The sequence below is a fragment of the Mustela nigripes genome, chromosome 12, assembly GCF_022355385.1.
Source record: "Mustela nigripes isolate SB6536 chromosome 12, MUSNIG.SB6536, whole genome shotgun sequence".
NCBI lineage: Eukaryota > Metazoa > Chordata > Mammalia > Carnivora > Mustelidae > Mustela > Mustela nigripes.
In genome coordinates, this window is record NC_081568.1 from 137606683 (window position 1) to 137629426 (window position 22744).

Genomic DNA, 22744 nt, shown 5'->3' on the forward strand with positions numbered 1-22744 from the left:
TGGGAGGTGCCACCAGCCTACTGTCTCCAAACCAACCTGACACCCCTGGCAGAAGGTTGTGACTCAAATTTTACTATTGCTGCACTATTCCTCACCTACCCAAGGTTTATAGAACAAAGACTACAAGACAGTGATGTACAGTTCATTTCCTAACCTAAATTCTGGCCTGCCCACTAATCTCTCCTGACTTACAGTAGACTCTTCCTTAGTAGAAAACATAGGCGAAAATGATTGTTCAAACATGCAATAAATTGAGGGGGGAAGGGCTGAAATTTTTTTTGTGTGTGTGTGTGGCTGTCTCTCATTATAAGTGGCATCTTTCTACACTCCTGGAATGCAAGGTGACCTTGTGATTTGATCTGAACCATGGGAGAGCAACAAATAGGATATAAGCAGAGGCTTCACACTTGGCTCTTTTGCTGCTCTTGGTACAGGATTTATTATGTGAAGATGCCCAGTCTCGTCGGCTCAAGAACAGGAGGTACATGCCTTGGTCACCTGTTCATCCAGCTAACAGCATGGTAACTGCCAGATGTAACCGAAGCCATTCCATCATCCTGCCAGCAGCCCACCTACCAGCAGACTGAAGATGCCCGTCAAGTTCAGCAGAAGAACCACCCAACTGAGCTCAGCCCAAACCACGGACCACAGAATCATGAGCTTCAGTAGCTGCTTTAAGCAACTGCATTTTGGGGTCATTGGTTAGGCAGCGACCCCTAACTGATAACACATGTGAACTGATTTGGTCATTTTCTCCCCAGAACTCCTTTCCAATGACTATTCAGCATCTTGGGTGCTCAACCATAAGGTATCTTTTGTGGGTCCTATTTCCTCCCTTCTAAGTGCCGTGTGAAGAGATCGTGCACTTCATATTTTTATATGTTACACATGCATGAAATGAATACACTGCAATTGTTTAGGAATCAATTAGTGCTTGCCCAGAGCCTAGCCATCAGTTTCATCAATTCATAGTCATCATTTCAACATATAACCTGATCACTGACTTTAAAGCTTAAAAGAGAGTGAAGATGCAAACTATAAATGAAATCTGGTTATCTCATCCATGTGAAATGCAAAATCATCCAAAGTGTAAATCCTACAAGTAACCGATTTATTGATTCATTTTCAATAAATTACTCCTTGTAACTAAACCTGATTGTCGATCAAAGGCACCCAAGGAAACAAATACATAAGGGTAAAAGTTTCACAGGAGCAATTGTTAGATTTTCACCAGGATGTTATTGTTCTCCCAAGACACAGATTTCTCCTATGTGGTTTGCAACTATAACCTGACAGACTGCCAAAAATAAGGGTTCTATTCTAAGAGTGTCACTGATTCTCTTGTTGCTGGTTCAATTAGATTTTTGCATTTAAAAGAGAATTTCCCTTGTGTTTCTTATAATGGTGCACCTGCTCCTTGGGAGATTTCCTCTTCTGACAAGCAATGCCTTAAATCTGGCAAGAAAAACAGCTCCAAGCTTTCTCTGATAATATCAAAGATCATTTGTTTGTATTAGATGTTCGTGTGGGTTTCCCTCCTCTTAAGAGCAGTAAAGTACTACTACAGCTCCTTCCAAAACAAGGGTGCTCACAAAGTTTCTTGGCCTCTGTTCCACATTTCCACAGACACCTGCACCAAGTGCCTGGAATTAGCAAAACTGTGACATAATATAGAGAGAGATTCATCTATGCTAGTCACTTCCTTTCAGACATCAACACATGGTAAATGTCAAATCAATAAACGCAGCCTCACTTCACATCTACTGTCTTGTAACCTTCCTTCATGAAATTCTTCGGATGGAGAAAATGAAGTTTACATTCAAAGTTATATCCCTTATTTTGTTCTATTTTATTTTTGAGATGTCCAAAAGATCCTTAAGTACCACCTTCTTCTTTCTGATTCTAGACCTGGGAACTCCTACATATTTGGCTATGGGTAATCTCCAGTTAGAACTGCCTTTGGGAGAGACTTCCGTGATTGACAGCAAAATGTCACACCTTCTTCAAATAGTTTTAAGAGCCCCTTAAAGTTCCTTCCACTCGGAACCCCGAACCATGCTGAGCCTAAATTAACATTGAGCTGCATGGGGAGTAGCCAATAGACATCTTCTCCCAGATGCTAACACATTAGCATACTGCTTCCCTAGACCTTGTTCTCTCTGCCTTTTAAAATTTCAATATGTACAAATGAAATACAGATTTCAATCCATTCCCAATGGGGATGTCTGCTCCGTAATAAGAGAAATAGGTTTTTGCCTTCTTGCAGATTCAGCAAGGAGAGTGGTGCTTGAAAATTACGTGTTTAGAGTGACACCTTGGAGAACTGACATTCTCTGCACACATGTAATCCTCATAAACCTCCCCAGACAGCCCTTATTTCATTTTGCAAAATGCACCCTGGCCGGACTCCACAGCACGTGGTGTGTGGCGAGACTGTCCTGCCCAGGCTCTCCCTTCCTCTGAGTTCTTCCCTGCCTCCAGGCTCTCTGATGGGCACTTGTCCCTCATAGTGGAGAGAAGTGAGGAGGCCCAGCCACCAGCCAGGGCAAAACCGACACCAAGAGTACTGCTTCCTCAATGAACTTTCCCAAGGAAAGCAAGGTTCCCACAGGAAAAAACAACACGTTCCACCCCTCACCCCCCCTCCTAGCGGTCCATTGAAAACGAGCAACAATGCTGTTGCCTTTTTGTTTCGTAAAGACTTTCTTCGCTGCAAGCAGTAGCGTGTTCCTCAAAGAATGCTAGTATTTCCTGTGGAAACTGTATGGCTGCCAGGAATGGCTCATAATTTTCCCTTCTTTTCTTTTCGTAAAAAATGAAATAAACAAAACGTGGCATTTGACAATAGCCAAAATACCAGTTCACCTCACTTACCACCTGCAGATGAAAGTCCTCACCACGAGGGAAGGCCAAGAGAGGCACGTTCCCGGCTCAAATCGACGCGGACGAGCCTGGGAAGCAGGACAGCGCCCGGGGCAGCTCTGAGCCCCGGCTGGAGCGGGAGGCAGCCAGGGAGCCCCGGGAATGCGCGTGGGGCTCCCCGGAGCGGCAGCCACCCCAGCCGTCCCCTTCCGCGCTGATTAGTATTGTCATTGGGTACTGTCGCTGTTACTATTACTTGGCCCCTCGTCCTCCGGGCTCTCAGGAGCTGGGGCCCTGCCCATCCCCGCCTCCGACACGAGGTGAGGTGGCAGCGCGGATAACCACCACACGAAACGCGCAAAGGCAGAGAACAATCCTTTGGCAGCCGAGGCGGGGGCTGTCTCCCCCCTTCCCCAGAGGAAAGCTGCCGCTCGGCAGCCGCCGCCGCTGTTACTATAGAGACCTTCCCCCAAACCCGCTCTGCAGAGGCGCCGCCGCTGCCCGGGCCGCCCGGACTCGCGGCACAAAGGGGGCCCGGGGGCTGTGGGAAGCAGGGGCGACACCCGCCGGGGTCGCCCGGTGCAAACTTGGAAAGGCTCAGCCGCCCGCGCCGCCGCCCCCCGCCTCCCCGCCGCGCCCGCCGGGACCTGGACTCACCGGGGGCGCCCGGCGCGCCGGCGACTCGCGAGCGCAGACCGACTGACGGACGCACGGGTGGACGGCGGCGGCGGGAGCAGGAGCCGCCGCAGCGGGAGCGGGCGGGCAGCGGGCGGGCGGGCGGCAGAGGCGCTGCCGCGGCCCGCTACGTCACAATGCGGCCGGGCCGCCGGCGCCGCTCCCCCGGCCCCCCAACGGGCGCGCGCGGGGCGGGGGCAGCCCCGGGGCGGCCGGGCGCGGAGCCGGCGCGGGGGGACGCGGGGGGATGCGGGGGCGCGGCGCGGCGCGGCGCGGGCGCACCGCGAGGGACGGGGGCGCGGCCACACCGCCGGGACTGCCTCCGCCCCGCGCGCGCCCCTCGCCCCGGGCCGCGAGTCCCGCTCCGCCGGACTGACGGCCACCCTCCCCGGCCGGCCCGCGCCCCTCCCGCGCTGCCTCCCCGCCGGCTCCGCGGCTCCGGTCCGCGAACCTGCGCTTCCTTCTCCACCTCTCGCCGGTCCACCTCTGCCGCCTCGGCTCCTCGGCAGCTGGGCTGCTACTCTCCTCCCCTCCGACTTTTTGCCCCCGCTCCCCCCTTTCTCCTCCGCCCCCCGCTCGGCGGCCTCTCCCCCTGGAAATGAAATCGCCCCTCACCGGGATCCACGCGTCAGCGGCTGCCCCCTCATTGGTCCCCAAACCAGTCCGCCGGTCCAGCCTGAACCGGGAAAAGGGACTCGGGGAGGAGAAACGGAAGGTGGGCACAGTCCTGGGGCACTGCTGAGCTTGAGGAGCCTTTGGCAGAGGAGGTGGCGCTGGCACGGAGTCCTCGCCCCCTCTCCTCCCTCCTGCTCGCGCCCTCCAGGGCTTCGGCGAGGAGTGGATGGCAAAGGGGGCTTGGCCCGGACTGTCCTTTGCTCCGGCGTGGGTGCTGGATGGAGACCTTGCGCTGAAATAATGGCTTTTTCATTCGACAACTTTGCTGTACCGCGGGCCCTACTGTAAAATTTACTTTCAGAGTTTTTTTCTTGAAGGGAGGCGGAGGTGGGGCGGGGGGCAGATGGATGAGGCATGTGGGCAAGGCAGCCGTTGTGACTGCCTCTTTCCTTCCTTATTTCCTAAATGAAATCAGGGAGAGTGGAAGCATTTATGGTGACATTGGCTCAGGACCATCTCTCTTTTTGCCCTTTGGAAAGCTTTAAATGGTTTTGAAGAAATCCCTTTCCCAGGAGAGATGACTCGGAGAAGTTCACTCAGCAAAGCTATTGAGGGCCACTCTCTTGCTCTAGGGTGTGGCTGCTTGCCGGCTCTTGCCCCAGAGAAAAGTGTGAGGAAGCAAGTTCTGGTCCATCATCCTCTTTGTTCCCTTGCCAGTTCCAAGAGAGCTAGAGTGGCGCCAGGATCCTGGGAAACTCAGTACTTATCTGGGTTAATGGCACTGGGGATGTGCAGCATGTGTGAGCCTGTCATTGAAAATACATCATGGATAATATATTTACCACATAGAATAAAGATAATGTATTATATATTAATAGCCCATAATAATGTATTATTACATATGTTAATAATATGTCTTTAATACCTAGCAACCAGAAACGACCTGATTGTTTAAAAAGTGGAGTTTTCTGGATGACTAGTGTAAAACTGTACACAGTGCCTATGCAGTGCATGGGCTGCTCTGTTGGCAGGAAAGAGGCAAACTGTAGGATTAGGAGGACATGGCCCGCCATCCTGTTCTGGACCTGTCTGGACAAGTACAGTAATTACTTGAGATGAGGACTCCCTTGAAGGCCAGCAGAAGACATTTCACATGCTTCTAATTTGATTTCCTACTGAGAAACTGAATTTCTCTCTCTCCGCTTTTTGACATCATTGGCCAAGAGTGTGTCCTGCAGTGTTGTAATTTGTTTATTGTAATTGATCATATATAAGACTTCAAGTACATGTATAGAAAGTGGCTTCACAATTTTAAGAACACGCATTATCCTTCAGTAGAAAAATATAAAATCAGATGACATCATATGGCACTAAAAATACTTGAAAATATTGGGCTTAATTCATTCACATCTGGTTAAAATAAAAATACTGTTTTTTGTGTTTCCTTTCTTTTTTTTTTTTTTTTTTTTTGCCTAGTATAAACTCTGAGAAAAGCACATCTTGCTTCCATCCAGTAGATATGGATGGAAATTGGTGTCATCCTTGACATGGTCTGTAGAGAGCTTAGTTCCATTGCCATCCTGTTAAATATTTTGACATCCTGGTTTTGTTTTGTTTTTTTAAATAATCAGATTTTAATGTATCAAAGGAGTAATCTTTTGAATAATAAATGGGCATCTTCTTCCTACTGCACTGAACACCTACCAGCTCTAATAGTGCACCAGGTGTTAAATGGTTCAAGAAGGGGGCTGATTGTGTTGCGCATACAGAAAATGGGTTGTCCCAGGGGAAAAAAAAATTATCTGTTGTTGTGTAGCCCAAAGAAAAGCATGCCATAGTGTAAAAGGTCAGTCTCTTAGATGTTGTTTCAGACAGTTTCCCCTGTTTCTTAATAGTTCTTTTCTCATGGTTTATTCTCTTCCTAACATGTTTTTGATTACATGTTTACCATTGTTTTCATGTGATTATTTTTACACTGTGATTTAAACCCACACTTCTATATACTTTCCTGCATAGTCTATGAGTTTGCTTTTGCTTGGATCATTTGTTGGTTTGCTTTTCCTGTGCAATCTGGTGCTAAACTCGAAACCACAAATTGATATACAAAGTGTGGAAGGAGTGAGGTAGTTGGGTTGGAAGAGACCTGTTAGATTTTAAATTGGATGGCAAGAAAACCAGCTTCCTTAGCAAGATGTTGACTTGTTATCAAGTTCATGAACTACTCTGCTTAGTCTGTTGGCTGCTTATTATCAATTACCAACCAGTCTCTGATACTCAGTTTTCTAATCAAGGAGCTGCCTCGGTAGGCTAGGCAGTACTGTGGAATGGCTTAGCAACCGCAGCCACTGGACCATTTACCCCTTTCAAGAATATTCCCCACCATGCCTACTACTGCACCTTTAACAGCAGTTTGCATATTTCTGCTTCATGCCCATTTCTTAAAAAAAATAAAATAAAAAGAGCGAGCGAGAGAGTGAGAAAGATCTCTTTATTTGAGAGAGAGAGAGAGAGCGGTGTGTATGCAGGGGGAGAGGCAGAGGGAGACAAGCACTCTCCCCACTGAGTGGAATACCCCCCCCCACACACACACACACATCAGGGCTCCATCCCAGGATCCAGAGATCAAGAGTCTGACGCTTAACCGACTGAGCCACCCAGGCACCCCTCGTGTCCATTTCTTATCCCCTACTATTCAACTGTCAATTCCCATCAAGATGCCAGGGAGTTCATATTACTCATATTTGGATCTTCAACACAGGACATTTTTATACTCAAGAGTTAGCTACTGAGAATAATTAGTACAAAACTCCATTTCACTGTATATCATCTGCCAAAGAGCTGACATCTAATTGTTCATTCAATTATTACAATTAAACATCTGCCTCTATCCTTTTACCCAGTTCCCATAATATATCTTTATTGTGTGACAAACACTGGATAAACCTGCTATAACACTGTCACTGATCAAGCCGAAAACCATTCTCTTTTTTTCCCTATTTTTTAAATGCAGATTTTTCTTTAATAAAACAACTCTGTATTAAAGGCCCAGATTTTTTTATTCTCATGGTACATCTGGGTCATTGAGGGAAGATCTGTTTGAAGTCCTTCCTGACTTCTGGTTGAGAACGATAGTTTGGTTGTGGCAGACTATTATTTTATCCTGGAGTCACGCTTGTTTCATTTGCTTGTACAAATGTATGTAAGTAATTACAAGGTATTTATATTGAGAATCAGACCATACTCTTGCATAAATGTGATTGTATCAGTCAAGATGGGTTAGGTTACCCTGTGGTAACAATCATGCAACAATTCAAAACTTTCATAGATTAATACAAATGTATTTCTTGCTTTCACTAGATGTCAAGTTCAGGTCAGCTACACCTCTGCTTCAGGTCTTTTTGATTTTAAGCCTCAGCCAAATGGAGCAGCTTGCTAACAGCAAGATTGCTCATCACTCCATGAAGGAAAGAGAACTAAGAAGGGTCTTTAGCCAAGAATTAGATGCTGCAGCTTAGAAGCTAGACCTGTCACTGCTGCTCACAGCTCATTGGCGGGAACTAATCATGTGGCTCCACCACTCAGAGAGCAAGGAGGAGGGGGGTCCTGGTTGGCTCAGTCGGTTAAGCACCTGCCTTCGGCTGGGGTCATGATCCCGGGGTCCAGGGATCCAGCCCCATGTCGGGGACCCTGCTTCTCCCTCTCCCTCTGCCTGCTACTTCCCCTTCTTCGCTCTCTGTCAAATAAATAAAATCTTAAACAAGAGAACAAGGATGGGCATTGTACAACATACCCAGAGTATTTGCTAATTAATAAGATGGGGAAATGTGAACATTTTACATTTCACCGTAGATAAAATAGGAGAAAATTCCCTGTGTATTTTACCTGAAAGCCCTAGAGTTTAAGAAGGGGAATAGATGTCGAACCCAAGTATAAATGCTATAGCAAGTTTTACTTTCTGAAAGAAATTGCCCAAACCACAGTAAAGAAACATGACTGAGAAAAAATGATGAGGAGCTCAGTTTTTGAACAGTTTTGAGTTTCACAGAGAAAGCGATGGTTATAGGACATACTCACTTGGTTCTCCCCACCCCCTTTCTCTGATACACTCCCTGCCCCCTCCTCTTCCACCTGCTCTTTAGACAGTGCTCCTCTCTGCTGTACCCATGTGATTTCCCCTGCTTACACTGAGTGTGATTAGGAATTGGCCACTCCTCACATGACAAGTTTTCTATGGTCATTTCTTCACTTTCCAGTACTTTTTCCCCCTTTAGGATGTCTTTTCTCTCTTAGCTTTTTGCTTCATCTTAGACTTCTAATAAAGTTAGAATTGGAAGGGAGATGAAATTCAAGTACCACAGTTTAGCTGCTTATAATAGAGCAGCTTTAATCAAAGATTTGGTATAGAAGGAAGTTTATGGATTGTTAACCTGATTCAGTGAGATTATCCTGGGATTTCGATTAATCCCATTACTACGCTTTTACCTATTCTTATAGGTCATTGGAAGTTCATTGTTGGTATTTCTATATGGAAACCATTAAATCGTGTGCAAAAACATGATCAGGTGAAGGAATATCTTGACATATGGTTCTGAGGCAGTCTGGTGCAAAATACAAAAAGATTCTACCGGGGGCAAAGGGGTTTTGGTTTTGTTTTGTTTGTTTGTTTGTTTGTTTTGTTAATCAACTGATCTGGGGCCACTGTCTTTCCTCTGGGCTCCTCTTCTATAGTGAGTTACTAGCAGAGAACACTGACTTTGTAAAGCTGTTGAAATACCTGGAGGAACTCTGGATCCAAACTCTATTCAGGCAGGCAGTATGTAAGTTTAATAACTGGATTTAACTATACTTACTTAACCCCAAGGGCCAGATTTTTGCAGGTTAGTTCTTTCTTCCATCTGAGGTTGACTTGGACTCACCACTTCCCCTGCTCCCAGGAGAGACTCTCTGCCCACTCTTCTAGGCTTCATCCATAAATCCTCAGTTTTGATTTAAAAGGGGCACCTGGGGGGCTCAGACGCTAAGTGTCTGCCTTCAGTGCAGGTCATGATCCCAGGGTCCTGCTTCTCCCTCTCCCACTCCCCTTACCTGTGTTTCCTCTCTCATTGTCTCGCTCTCTCTCTGTCAAATAAACATTTTTTTTTTTTTTTAAAGAAGTGGTACTTCTTCAGCAAACTGCCTAAAGGATGGGTCTCTTTTCCCAGGGATCCTCCTCACATCATTTTTATTAACAGGTCATCTTTTCCCCCTATACTTTTTATGGAAAGCTTTTCCTCTCAGGGTGGCTTGTTGCCTTCAGATCTGTAGGAGCAGACTCCCCCTGGGTTATAGCCCATCTCCTTATCTGTCTACTGACGCCGCCAGTCTGAATCAGGCTGCCATTGACAATGGCGAAATGTGTCTGAGCCTTGTGCTCCCAGAAATCAGCAACGGACGTCCCCACCTTTTTGTGTTCCGGGAAATGGTTTACCCCAAAGAGTCACTTCCCCATATGATTGATAAAACTCATGGTCCACTCTCTCTCCTGACTCCATAAGATTCACAGGTGTTTGGCTCCCTTGTTTACCTGTGACAAGGCCAAGCACAGACTTTTCCTTTTCTGCCTGAAGGTGTTGACAAGACTAGACACAGACCCTCCAACTTCCCTTTCTTTGTCTCATGAATGAATAGCTGAGATTAAACTGTTTGTCCCTCTGAAACTTGCTAGACACAGAAAAAACATTTCCTGTTCAGCTAACTGACCTAGACTTCCCTTGATTGCAAAACAATCTCAACTGAAGTCACCCCACCTGCAACTTGTCTCTCCCTCCCTATAAAAGTCTAACACAAAATCCCACTGCAGAAACACTCTGATACTCAGATTCAGGGTGCTCAGGCTATCGTAAGAACCTGAATAAAATCAATCTTACTTGCCTGTGTTTGGCTTTGATACCACCCTTTTCCCCTTTGGATTCTGGTGCCTTTTCGTCTTCATGAATAGCTACCGTAGTCACTGCCATGAATTGAGGCGAAGGACCTGTTATTTAACCAGAAGATGGTTATTTTTAAGCAAACTTTTACATCCAACATTTTTGTCTGCAAGGGAAATTCCTAATGCTCTACAACAATAACTGAGCAGTGTTTTAAATCCTTCAAATTGCACACGTCTCATTATTCAATTTTTCCACAGGTTTCTTTTTTCTGTTGGTGACTTGAATAGCCCTTCTACATCAGAGCATCCAACTGTATGGTTAGGGATAAATGAAAATGCTGTAAGTTGCCAAACAGTCAGCATACTTGCTTTCATAATATGACATGTGTACATAACAAATATCTTAGTTATTAAGTACTCAGTCTGATTTTCTATGCTCTACCATGGGATTAATCTATTTCCAGAGCTTCCACATTAGTAATTTGCCTACTGGGTTACAGTACTTTCCAATATGGACCAAAAGGAGAGAGAAATAATTTCTAAGACAGGGGCGCAGGATGGGTGCTTTCAACAATTGGAATAGTCCACAGATTAAAGACCTCTTAAGAAAGGGAGGAGGAGGAGGGGCACCTGGGTGGCTCAGTGGGTTAAGCCTCTGCCTTCTGCTCAGGTCATGGTCCCAGGACCCTGGGATCAAGCCCTGCATCAGGCTCCTTGCTCAGCAGGGAGCCTGTTTCCCTTCCTCTCTCTCTGCCTGCTGCTCTGCCTACTTGTGATCTCTCTCTCTCTGTCAAATGAATAAATAAAATCTTTATTAAAAAGAAGAGGGGGAGGAGAGAGGGCGGAGAAAGAGAGAAGGGATGTTCATTTAAGAATGAAACACCATGACCAGGACGTCTTTTGAAATTCTGTTATCATGCAGTCTTCGTCCTCAAGGGCACTTGTGGACACTAAGAGATTTCACACGTGTATGTAAACACCGATTAAATCTTGAACTGGAGGTTCTGGTATTTGAAATGAATTTGATTAAATAGTTATACAAAGGAATGCAGGTCAGCAAGAGTGGTTAAATGATCTGAAGAGGAATGCAGGTCAACTTCTGAACACCACACCACGTTCCTAGGGACCTGTCCCAGATGCAGAATAGGAGCCGGACGAAAACGCATTCCACTGATTACTCACCTACTGTGACCACACTGTGCGTTTAATTACGATTAGTCCTCTGGGCAGTCTCTCTTCCTTATTTTGATAATCATTTCACTATAGTACCTAATCTGTTCTGTGAATGTTATTGTTCTATATATCCGCCTGGATTCAAAGTTTCTGTTGTCTTTATAAGAAATTCACCTTTTCTCTTACCTATTGTACCTTGAGACCAAACTCATGCATTTGGAGACGACTGCTTAGGTCTACTGTTGATGCTTATCCCTCTGAAGGGCAACAAAGGGATTTAGATGTCATGGAGACTAAAGCTATAATGGACTGTTTTTTGGCTTTATCTCTAAGTAGCTTCTGGTAGGTTAACAGAACAAAAACTTCTTCCCCTCGGATAAGCCATGCAAAGACATTAGAACTGGTCACCTCTAAGTTGTAGAAGAAAGCCATCAATGAATGGAATGCCATAAGTAATTATAATACCCTCTGTTCCAAACCAGAATAAATCCTATGTCCAAACAGCTTTTGGGAAGAAAAACTGAAAAACGAAGTAAGGTTTTTAGTCTTCTTAGATATGACTCTGTTGTGAGTTTTGCTTCTTTTCCTCTAAATTTATAGCTTCCGGTTCCCAAGTCCTCAGCCTGAGGACCTCTTTAGAAGAAAAGAAGGAGAGAAAAGCTAAATTCATATTGAACTAGATGAAGACAACTGATGGCCAATGAAAAATGTTCCTTGTAAATTATGCGAAATGTTTTAAAGGTGGTTTATGGGAAGAATAGAGAAAGATGTAATTGTGGATAGAATAAATGCTTTTCAGTTCAAAGTCCAGAGCAACCCTGTAACGTAGAGGGTAAGCACACTGCTCTGGGTATTAAACTCTTCGGGTTTAAATCTCAGATGCATCTCATACCATCCTCAGAGCTGGTTAACGTGCCTAGGTCCTAGTTTCCACGACTACAAAATGGAATGCTAATAGTGCCTATATCACCAGATTGTTATGATAATTGATTAAGTCAATATTCCAAGAGCACTTAAAGTTGAACACACTAAGAATATGAATAAGTATTTGTCCAAAGAATGAACTCTAGAAAGCCGACAGCACCCACATGAATTCCCTGGTAATATGGGTTCTGAAGCCCAGGGTTATGCCAGCTGGCTGTGAGGGTCACTATTTCTCTACCTGTGTCCTGGCATTAAATAGCATTGGGGCTCTTTGCTCCATAAACAGAAGAGAAGTACATCTTGGATTCCCCTGCAGTATGTGTATGGTTATCCATGACCTTACTTTTATTATAATCACTGAGATGATTATAATAATTGTATATATATAATATATGCCATATATTATATATAATTTATAATATATACATATTACTATATGATATATTAATATGTATATATTATATTATTATACATATTAATATATCAATATGTATAATAATATAATAGGTATATAAAATATATAATAAATGATTATTATAATCACTGAGATGACATGAACTGTGGGAAACCTTTCAGTTTGGGTTCAAGTGTCATCACTGGTGCTCTGACAATCGAAGATTTGTAGGAACGTGGATCCTCTAATGTAGTGTTTAACTTTGGATTCTAAATGGCATTTAACATTTTCCCCAGACTTCCCCTGGTGGTTTGATGCACAATGCCGAAACAGATGAAGAGGAAGTGTTTTGAGAAATGAAACAGCTTTAGTCAGAGAAGCATTGTCAGTATCTCTAACTCTGGGGATGACGGTGTGATTTGGATGGGTTTACCATTAATGTGATAGAAACAGTTCTTGGAAAAATACAAAGCAACTTGTTATGCATTTATCCAGCAAAGTAATATATTTGAGCACCTGCTGTGCACTGGGCATTGTGTTAGTAGTTTAGGCTGTACTGGGGTGGATAGAGTCGACACACTAGATTGCCCTTACAGATAGTCAATAAACAAGTATATTTCAGCGTTGCTAAGAGCTTTGAAAGCAGAAAACAAACTATTGTGGCAATAAATAAATAAATAAAAGATCTAGCGGTGCCTGGGTGTCTCAGTTGGTTAAGCATCTGCCTTTGGCTTAGGTCCTGATCTCAGGGTCTTGGGATCAAGTCCTGTATTAGGCTCCTAGCTTGATGGGGAGTCTGCTTCTCCCTCTGCCTTTTCTCCCCTCATGCTCTCTCTCAAATAAATAAATAAAATCTTTTTTTTTTTAAGATTCTATTTATTTGACAGAGAAAGAGATCACAAGCAGGCAGAGAGTTAGGCAGAGAGAGAGGGGGAAGCAGGTTCCCAGCTGAGCAGAGAGCACAGCTGAGCAGAGAGCTTAACCCACTGAGCCACCCAGATGCCCCATAAAAATCTTAAAAAAAAAAAAAAAAAAGGACCTAATATAATACTGGGTGGTCAGAGAAGACCTCTGAGATTTGAAGAATGAGAAGAAGCCAACCCTGTGAACAGTGAGAGGAGAGTCCCAGGCCGAGGAGCCAGCTGGGACTGCTGGGCACACATCCACCAACCACTAAGAAGCCCAAAGAACATTTAGAGTAGTTCCCAAATAATTAGTGATTTAAGAAGGGTCATATCAATCCACCTCTTGGACTGACACCACACACATACAAAAAAAGTCAACAACACCATGAACTGTACACTCAGGAAACACACGTGGACATGCTAACCCATTAAAAGCACTTGCAAAGCATCTGTGAGAACAGTATCACTGCATGGCTCATGCCCAGAGAGCGAGTCTTCAGAGGAAGTAGAAAGTTCTCGGCATCCCCTGTAGTGTAGAGATCAATCATTGTTACTGAACATGTGCAGCCGAGGTGGAAAGACGATGAATTGTTCCAAAACCTTGGACGATCGAGACTGGAACACAAAGCACTTTCCAGAGCAAGTTGGGTAGCAGGAAATCACACAGGGGATGAAAAGGTCTATGAGGATCATAAATAATGAAGGACATCCATCAAAAAGTGTTTGATATCTGATGTGGAATTTAAGAATTGTGACTTCAAAATTTGGAGTGCTTTTCCACCGCTCGAACTTTCCACATTTTTCTCACATCTGTCATGACCTTGGCAACGGCTTTCCCCTACACTGACTAGGGGAAAAAGAACTTGGAATCTTGATTCAGAATCGAGGAAATGAACATTTTTGAAAAAAACACAATTCTATTGTTCACAGCATCCTGCACTCCCCAGAACTAGGTAGTATTTATTATATAAAAAGCATAACAAGTCCACAGCAAATACTTCAAGCATAGCCTACAGGTCCATGTTGTTGTTCAACACAGTAAGCACTAGCCAGAGGTAGTTATAAGCACTTGAGCTAAGGCTAGTCCAAATTGAGGCATGCTGTAAATATAACATACACACCAGATTTCATGGTCTTAGTACAGAAAATCGAATGGAAAAACATCCCACTAATAACTGTATAATGTTTGGATATATTCGATTAAATTGGATTATGTGTGTGTGTGTGTGTGTGTGTGTGTGTTTGTGTGTGTGTGTGTGTGTGTAGTAAATTGGATTAAATAAAATACTGAAATTTAATTTCACCATTGATCTTTTTAATCCCCATACTTCAATGCTTCACCTCACACATTCCGCTTACATTGTATTGCTCTTGGACGGCTCTGTTCTAAGGAACAGACTTCACCGTACCTTCTCCCTAAGCATCCATCTGAAAGCATTCTGCCAAAATGGATGGCAGTGTTGTTGGAGGGAAAACAGGTGGCTAACCAGCTTTAGGTTTAGGTGGAAGGTAACAGGTGGGTGTGGCAGTTACACAGCATTGGAAAAACGGGTGCGTGGCAGAAAACTCAACAATAAGCATTGGAGGAAATTACTGAGGTGCTCTGAAGATACTTCCAAATAAGGAAACCATGAGTGGAAAAAAAACAGAACAAAATAAAACCAAACACTATTTTATCCTTGTGCCCAGTGACTGAGGGTCCTTCGGATTGTTTTCGTTTTTTTTTTTTTTTTTTTTAATTTCTTTTTTTCAAGACTATTTGTTTATTTGAGAGAGAGAGAAAAAGAGAGAATGAGCAGGGGGAGGGGCAGAGGGAGAAGCAGACCCCCTGCTAAGGAGGGAGCCTGATGCCGGATGGGATACCAAGACCCTGGGATCATGACCTGAGCCAAAGACAGACGCTTAACCAACTCAGTCACCCAGGTGCCCCACTTCTGCTTTTTTTTTTTCAAACAAAGGAGCATGCATGATTCTCCAACCTGTAGCCCACTTCCTTTTCCCTCCCTCCAAAGCAACAACTAAGCAAGCAGAAAATAAGCCTTTGCAGTCAGTGAGCTAAGGCAACCTGTATATATTCTGAAAATTTCATGGCAACAGCCCCACTCCATGTAGACTACACAACAGATGTTGATGGTGCTTAGCATGAGCTAAGGACAGAGGAAAAACCTATCATATCTTCACAGTTGGCTGGAGGAAAAATCTCCCTTGAAAAGATCTGTGTAAATGCACACCATTAGCAGACTAGCTAATATGTCAACCTTCAAAGTGACCAGACTGTACATTCACTGTTTTACTAATCCTCTGGCTTCCCCTGTTTTGAAATGTTTCTAGAAAAATCCATTTTGGAATATTTTGCCCTTGGCTTTAACACTTGGCAGATGAGTTCACTGTCCTCGGCTCTTCCTTGTGTTAGTTATAAAGCTGTTTGTCATCTCTAGTATCTGGAACACCTGCTTTTTTTAAAGGACTCCTGTCTCAGGGAAAAGAACGTAAGTTATTTTTATGCAAAACTCACCAGCTCAAGACTTTTAAAATGCCTCTCTGAAACAAAGTATTTTCTTCTCCCATAATCAAATAGGAAATCTTAAAAATCAGATTCTTTCATTTTACTGGTTTCCTTTTGAGATAAATCACTAGAAGGCAAGTGACAGGACAGTTGGGCAAGACAGAGAAAGAGCCTTTTGCTCGAAATAGGATACACAGGGAAGAGAATCACAGGCAATCATGTCTTCCAATCCAGTGAGACGGTTGTAAAGAACTAACAGAAGCCTAAGGAGGGAAAAGTTCCAAGAATTCATGAAGATCAAGAAGATGAGAGAGGCTCTATTACTTCTTCATATGGAACATGAGACGTTTTAAAATCCCACGTTTAGGGGCACCTGGGTGGCTCAGTGGGTTAAAGCCTCTGCCTTCAGCTCAGGTCATGATCCCAGGGTCCTGGGATCGAGCCCCGCATCAGGCTCTCTGCTCAGCGGGGAGCCTGCTTCCTCCTCTCTCTGCCTGCCTCTCTGCCTACTTGTGATCTCTGTCTGTCAAATAAATAAAATCTTTAAAAAAAAATCCCATGTTTAGTGTATATCTGTAGTTTTTGCCTACTTAGCAGAGCTTCTCCCTTCTGGCAAGAGCTATTATCTTTTTCTTCTGGGGAAGAAAAGGGGAACTCAGCCTTCCTCAGTTGACAGATTTGTTTATCCCCTGACCTGCCTCCCTCACCGTCAGGATGGGCACATGGCCAAGACTAGCCCATCAGAGTCTCTCACTCTCGTGGCCCGAGAGATTGTGCAGAGAGGGGGGATTGGTTGAGTGACTGAGAGAGAGGCATTCTCTCTTGTTCTGTTGGGTTGTTAGTTTTCGTGGAGTGAAAGGAGTCTAAGGAAGTCATGTTGGCCATTTCTGCTCCCCACCGCATCAAGAGCCTAATGGAGAAGGGAGCCAACAGAGAAAAAGGTAGTACTGAGAGAGGTAAAAAGAAAGAAAACATTGATGAAAAAATGTAAGTCCCTGGATTTCTTATCTACATGATCCCTTCTTATCTACATGACCCCAAAGTCTGCTTTCCTTTTTAGCATAAGCTCCCCATTAGCTGGGTTTCTGTCACTTTTCATCAAAAGACTTATAACTGGTAGATTATGTTCAAGAGCGAATAAACACTGTAAAAAAGAGAGAGAGAAAGAAAGCAAAAAAGTAACACAGGCCTCCCAAAGTAGAGGAGGAAAGAGGAAAAGTGGAAATGGTTACATAATTTCTCCTTCCTTCTCGCAATGTGTTAGCATAAATTACACACACACACTCTGAAATTCTAAAGAGACTATCAATCTTAATTTACCCACTGGAATTGAACCCAGACTGAATCATCACAATGAAATGGACTATTCTTGGCATACAAGGTGCTCTGCAGGCAAAAGTGCACATTTTTGAAACATATCTCTTAGCTCTTTCCATGTTGCTTTTCTGTTTCACCATTTCCCTCTTCTTAAAGAAAAAAAAAATGGACGATTAAAAAATCAATCAACTACTATCTGCTCATTTAAAAAAATACACAAGTAGTAAAGAAGTCAACTCATTAGAAAATGAAAATCCAAACCTGACTTTTCAAACCTACCCTTCAAGTGTGTGTTTGAGTGTACTCTTCCAGATCCTTCTCCTTGTGTGTATCCAAAAATATCTTGTTTCCTTTTAACATGAAATCAAATTAAAGTTGACATCTTGTTTCCCCACCTAATTTTTTAACAGTTAAAAGCATCTTCTGGACATCTTTTCATGTAGAATATATAGGTCCACCTCATTTTATGTAGTACCTAATATTTCAGTGTATCAATGGACATTCAGTCTATCTAGTTTTTTTGCTTGCTTTTGCTTTTACTATTAGATATAGTGATAAAACAAACAACCTTCAATATATTCTTATACTCTTCCTTTTTTCAAATTATGATTTTATTGTTTTATTATTTTTTATTTTATTGTTTTTTAAATTTTTTTCTTATTTATGTACTGTTTTTGGTTTTTATTTTATTTTTCACTATTTTATTATTATTTATTGTTCTATTATTATTTATTATGTTTATTATTGTTACAACAGTTTCCTACTCATGAACTATGAGCTAGTGATCAGAACAAGGGCCAATTAAAATCTTCATCTTACACCCACCCTTGTACGTGCACATACACTGGTCTCACAAAACCATGAGTCATGGTTTAAAGGGTGACATGAAGAGAAACATGAATATAAATGATCTAGCCCAAGATAGGTGAGGTCTACACCCACAACCATACATGCATTGCTGCCTTCCCTGGGGTTACAGATGTTGGCAGATGACTGACCTCTTGACCTACACATCTGACATTTTTGTTGTTGGCTTCTGTCAATTACCACCCAAGACAGTTAGTGAAACAGCTCTTCACCTTCAGGCAGATGTCTGTTGTCCATTTGTCTCCAGCAAGAGGCTTACGAGCATCTCTAATCCTGGATTGCGTGGGGCTGTTTGAGCCCAGGCAGCGCTGACAATACAGTTGCTACTCTTTAATCAGCCTGGTGGACAGTATCCATTTATTTTACCTTCTGCCTTGAATTCCTTTCCAAGGAAACTTCTGGAGCCTTAAAAATCGTTTAGACCTTTCTTTTTGCTTTTGTGTCATTATTAAACCTGCAGACAATATCAGCCTTTTTTTTTTTTTTTTTTTTTGGTGGGGTGGTTAGTTTATGACACTTCAGGTGAATGAAGCCTGAGTCAATGACCTGTGATATTTTCCTCTACCTTCTCCAGGCAGGAGAAGTTGAAAAAGTAATCCCTTCTTGGGGTGGTTTATCACCTGGCTTAATTTTCTTTGTGCTGGCATTTTTATGCCTGAAGCCGGGAGGTGAAATGTGCTGACGGATGTGTATGGCTTGTTCTCAGATAACCTGAGTGGTCCAGGATGTGCTGGTACCTGGCCTGGGACCCTGGGGAGGCAGTAGGGCCCACAGTCACTTGTTTTCTTTTCTTCAGTTCTAACCAAAGTAAGAAAATAACATGAGACAATTTTCTAGTGAAATTTCCAATGGTAGCCTGTTATTTGGCCAATGAACACTGGCCAGTAAAAACAGCAAGCCTTGCCTCTTTGCTAACAAGGAAGACGAACTCCCGATGGCAGCTTCCTGTCCAACACTGAAATGTGGAATGGTGCTTGGGACGCAGGTCAACCAGACTTCCAGGCTGTTCTTTTGTTTTCCAATGGCAGTCATCAGTGGGTCATAATTAGCTGCCATTGAGGCAGGGTCCCTTCCTCCCTCAAGGCCAGTACTTGACTGTAAAATTGTGGGGTAGGCAAAGCTTAGGTCGACCACCTCATTTCACTTTTCAACTGCCTTCTCTCTCTCAAAATAGTCCCTCACTTCCCTCGCCTCTGGAAATCCACCATGTTGACCCTGGGCTGCAGTGCCCAGGACCACAATTTATGCTTAGATCTGGACTGTGTACCACATCCCAGACTCTTCTGTCTCCAATCAACACATGCCACCAAAACCTACTTGTCTTTTGTCCTACTCCATCTGGGTCCTCATGAGATCTGGAGTAAAGCTATTTTTTTAAAAAGATTTTATTTATTTATTTGACAGGCAGAGATCACAAGTAGGCAGAGAGGCAGGCAGAGAGAGAGGGGGGGAGGCAGGCTCCCCGCTGAGCAGATAGCCTAATGCGGGGCTAGATCCTAGGACCCTGAGATCATGACCTGAGCTGAAGGCAGAGGCTTAACCCACTGAGCCACCCAGGTGTCTCACTGATAAAGTCATTTAAGAGAAGGCTGCTAGTGGGTCCATTTCTTGGATTATGTGTGCAGGTAACGGGCGCCTCATAAATCTGGATAGAATCCCCTTTGTGCAAAAGAAATGCTTATTACTGTGAGGCCTGCAGGCACTTCCATGGGGGGAGGTATTCAGTGGTATTCAGTGACAGAGTTGCTTTCAGAAAGTCCTTAAAGTACATTAAGAGGCAGCTCCCTACCACACCGACCTAGCCTGGCCCTCTGCCAGTGCCGTTTTGACAGGAAACTTCATGGAATATCTTAACAGAGCCACAACTCTAAATCAGCAGTCACGACGCTCCTCCCCACAGCAGGCGAAGAGAGCTCTGCCAGGGAACATTCCCCTACATAAGGCAGCCTCTTGACATTGCACGAGAGAGGTAGTGAAAGATCGTGTTGTTTCAAATGTGTGGATTGTACTAATGACTTTTCTTACACTTACCTCTCACCGCCGCCGGGGCTAACTGGCCCTCGTCTTTTAGAAGGCACCCGAGTTTCGAAGTGTGCTATCTGCTTCTGTTGAACCTCATGTAAATGCCTACCACCTTGCATTCTGCAAGGGAGCTCGAAACAAACAAACAAATCAACCAACCCAAAAAATACCCACCCACTGGGGTGAAGAAGACAGCATTGTTCCAACTGAATAAAACATGCAGCAATGGCTTTTGTTTTTTGTCTTTTCTTTTTTTTTTTTTTTTTTAAGATTTTATTTATTTTATTTGACAGAGAGAAATCACAAGTAGATGGAGAGGCAGGCAGAGAGAGAGAGAGAGAGAGAGAGAGGGAAGCAGGCTCCCTGCTGAGCAGAGAGCCCGAAGCAGGACTTGATCGCAGGACCCTGAGATCATGACCTGAGCCGAAGGCAGCGGCTTAACCCACTGAGATACCCAGGTGCCCCCTTTTTTTTTTCTTTTCAATTCAATCCCATATTTTCCAATACCTTCAGATGCCCTGTTCCATATCATGATGTTTTTTTTTTCTTTAAACAGTATGCAGATGGCCTCAGACACCCTGGTTTGACATCACAACTTTTCTATCTTACGGTGCAAGAGCAATACGCATTCAGTAGGAATGGTGGTTTGAATTTTGCTCTTTCCCTGGGCTAGCGACGTACAGCATGATACCCTGTCATGCTGGGCAGCCACCACTCCCGTGACACTCGGTCACAAAGGGAGACAACCAACACACCTAGAGCCATTCTGTCACCCTGCAATCATTCTTCTTTTCACTTTCAGTATAGTATTCGATCAATCTCATGAAATATCAGCAGTTGGTGATAAAATATGCTTTGTGTGAGACAATTTTGTCCAGCTGTAGGCTACCATAAGGGTTCTGGGCACGTTTCTGGGAGGCTACACTAAGCTACGATTGTAGGTATTAAATGCATATTCGACTCATGGTATTTTCAATTTATGATGGGTTTATTGGGGTGTGATCCCATCACAAGCAAAGGAGGATCTATAGACTCTTTGTAGGATTTCAATCTTATTTTCCAAGCAGCAACTGAAAATGCAGTATGTGCATAAAAAATTAAAAATCACAGAAGTGATTTTTGATTAGGATCCTAGGGAAGAAAATTCAATTCAACTTGGAAAAAGTTGATCTGTTTGTATTTCTTAAATATAAGTAAAAATTCACTTCATAGGCTGTAGTATTTCCTCCAAAGATACCCTTAAAGTCAATTGATTATTTGCTTGTTAATCCTTCTAGGTCCATTAGGTCCTTTTATAAAGTAGTTTGAAATAGATGACTGATATTCCATTAACAAGGAGAGATTTTCCTGGCTACTTAGCTATTTTGGACATGGTTACATCTAAACACAGAATTTTCTAATTTTTCCATAGGTGAAGGCCTTTGTTCAACTTACATAGGTTTGTACAACATAAAGGAAATTTATAGGCACAGCAATAGTTTTAATATTCAACAATGTAGCTATTTTAAGAATAAAGAATAATTGAAGACTTAGATTTTTAAAAAAACTTACATTGCATTAAGCTCTCCTATACCAGTTATAAAATAAAAATTTATTCGCCTTTCCCTCAATTGAATATGTTCATGTTCAAGATGAGAACAACCCAGTAGGGGAAAACTTCCGCATCACAAGAAATTTAACAAAAATAAGATTGTAGTTATAAATCCCTAATCAGGAGATCTTAATGTTGGGGATAGGACGTTAGGAACCAGCTAATTGGCAATGTAAGAAAGACCTAGGGCAGGAGGGAGATTTTTAAATCAATAGAGTAAACAACTGGCTGTCACTGGACAGATAAGAGAAACTTGTTTCTGAAAGCTGCATTTCCCCGTCGCTCTCGGTCTGCAGAAGGCTGAATTTATAATGCGAAGTGGCAAGTAGGGGATGAATCCAGGGATTTCAGCTTGGGGCTTTGCCATAGTCCTAAATCATCCCCGAGGTCTCAGCTCAGGCTTCCCTCCTTTCGCTTCAAGCCATCTGGCAAGGCAATAAAAATACCTGTCATTTTAGCATTTTGAGGCAAAGGCTTAGGAGGAAGGCAGAATTTTTTCAAGAATTTTTTTCCCCATAGTAAAATACCCTCATGGTCTGGTTCTGTTCAGCTATGAGAGTGGAACCCTTCCTCCTCCCCTCCCCTAGCCTAAAGGGTCGAAAAGGTTTGCTGCCCTGTGACGTAATTACTATTAGAACATTTTCCATAGACTTCTACCTTGCATTAATAGTACATTTGCAAGTCAAAAAAAAAAAAAAGATTTTGTTGTTGTTGTTATTTTTGAGCTTTGCAGCTGTTGCATTGCCCAGTGCCAGGAACACCAGTGACTCCTGGATGGGCTCTGGGAGATGTCATCCCCGTAGATTCCACAGAGAGCAGTGTCCGCAAGCTCTGCGCAGCAAGGTAGTCCTAGGGCTGTCTAGAATAAATGGCCTGAGAGAATATAAAAGGGGGTAGGCTGTCCCAGAGGCACAGGAATTCAGAGAAAGAGATAAACTGGGAAACAAATCCTTTTGGGAAATCTGTGAAAATAATGGGAAGGGGC

General features: G+C 43.5%; 1 protein-coding gene across 5 annotated transcripts in view; it reads right to left on the reverse strand.

The window, feature by feature from the left end:
• SNCAIP (synuclein alpha interacting protein) overlaps positions 1-4462 on the reverse strand; it is a 157109-nt gene extending 152647 nt beyond the window's left edge. For 3 of the 5 annotated variants that reach the window (XM_059418432.1, XM_059418436.1, XM_059418435.1), the window contains exon 1: positions 3520-3608. The gene's annotated coding sequence lies outside the window, so the exon portion shown is untranslated. Of the gene's footprint in view, positions 1-2874; positions 3415-3519; positions 3609-4152 lie in introns of those variants that run through there. The other 2 variants (XM_059418433.1, XM_059418434.1) reach the window with 2 other exon arrangements.
• Between the last annotated feature and the right edge of the window lie 18282 nt (positions 4463-22744).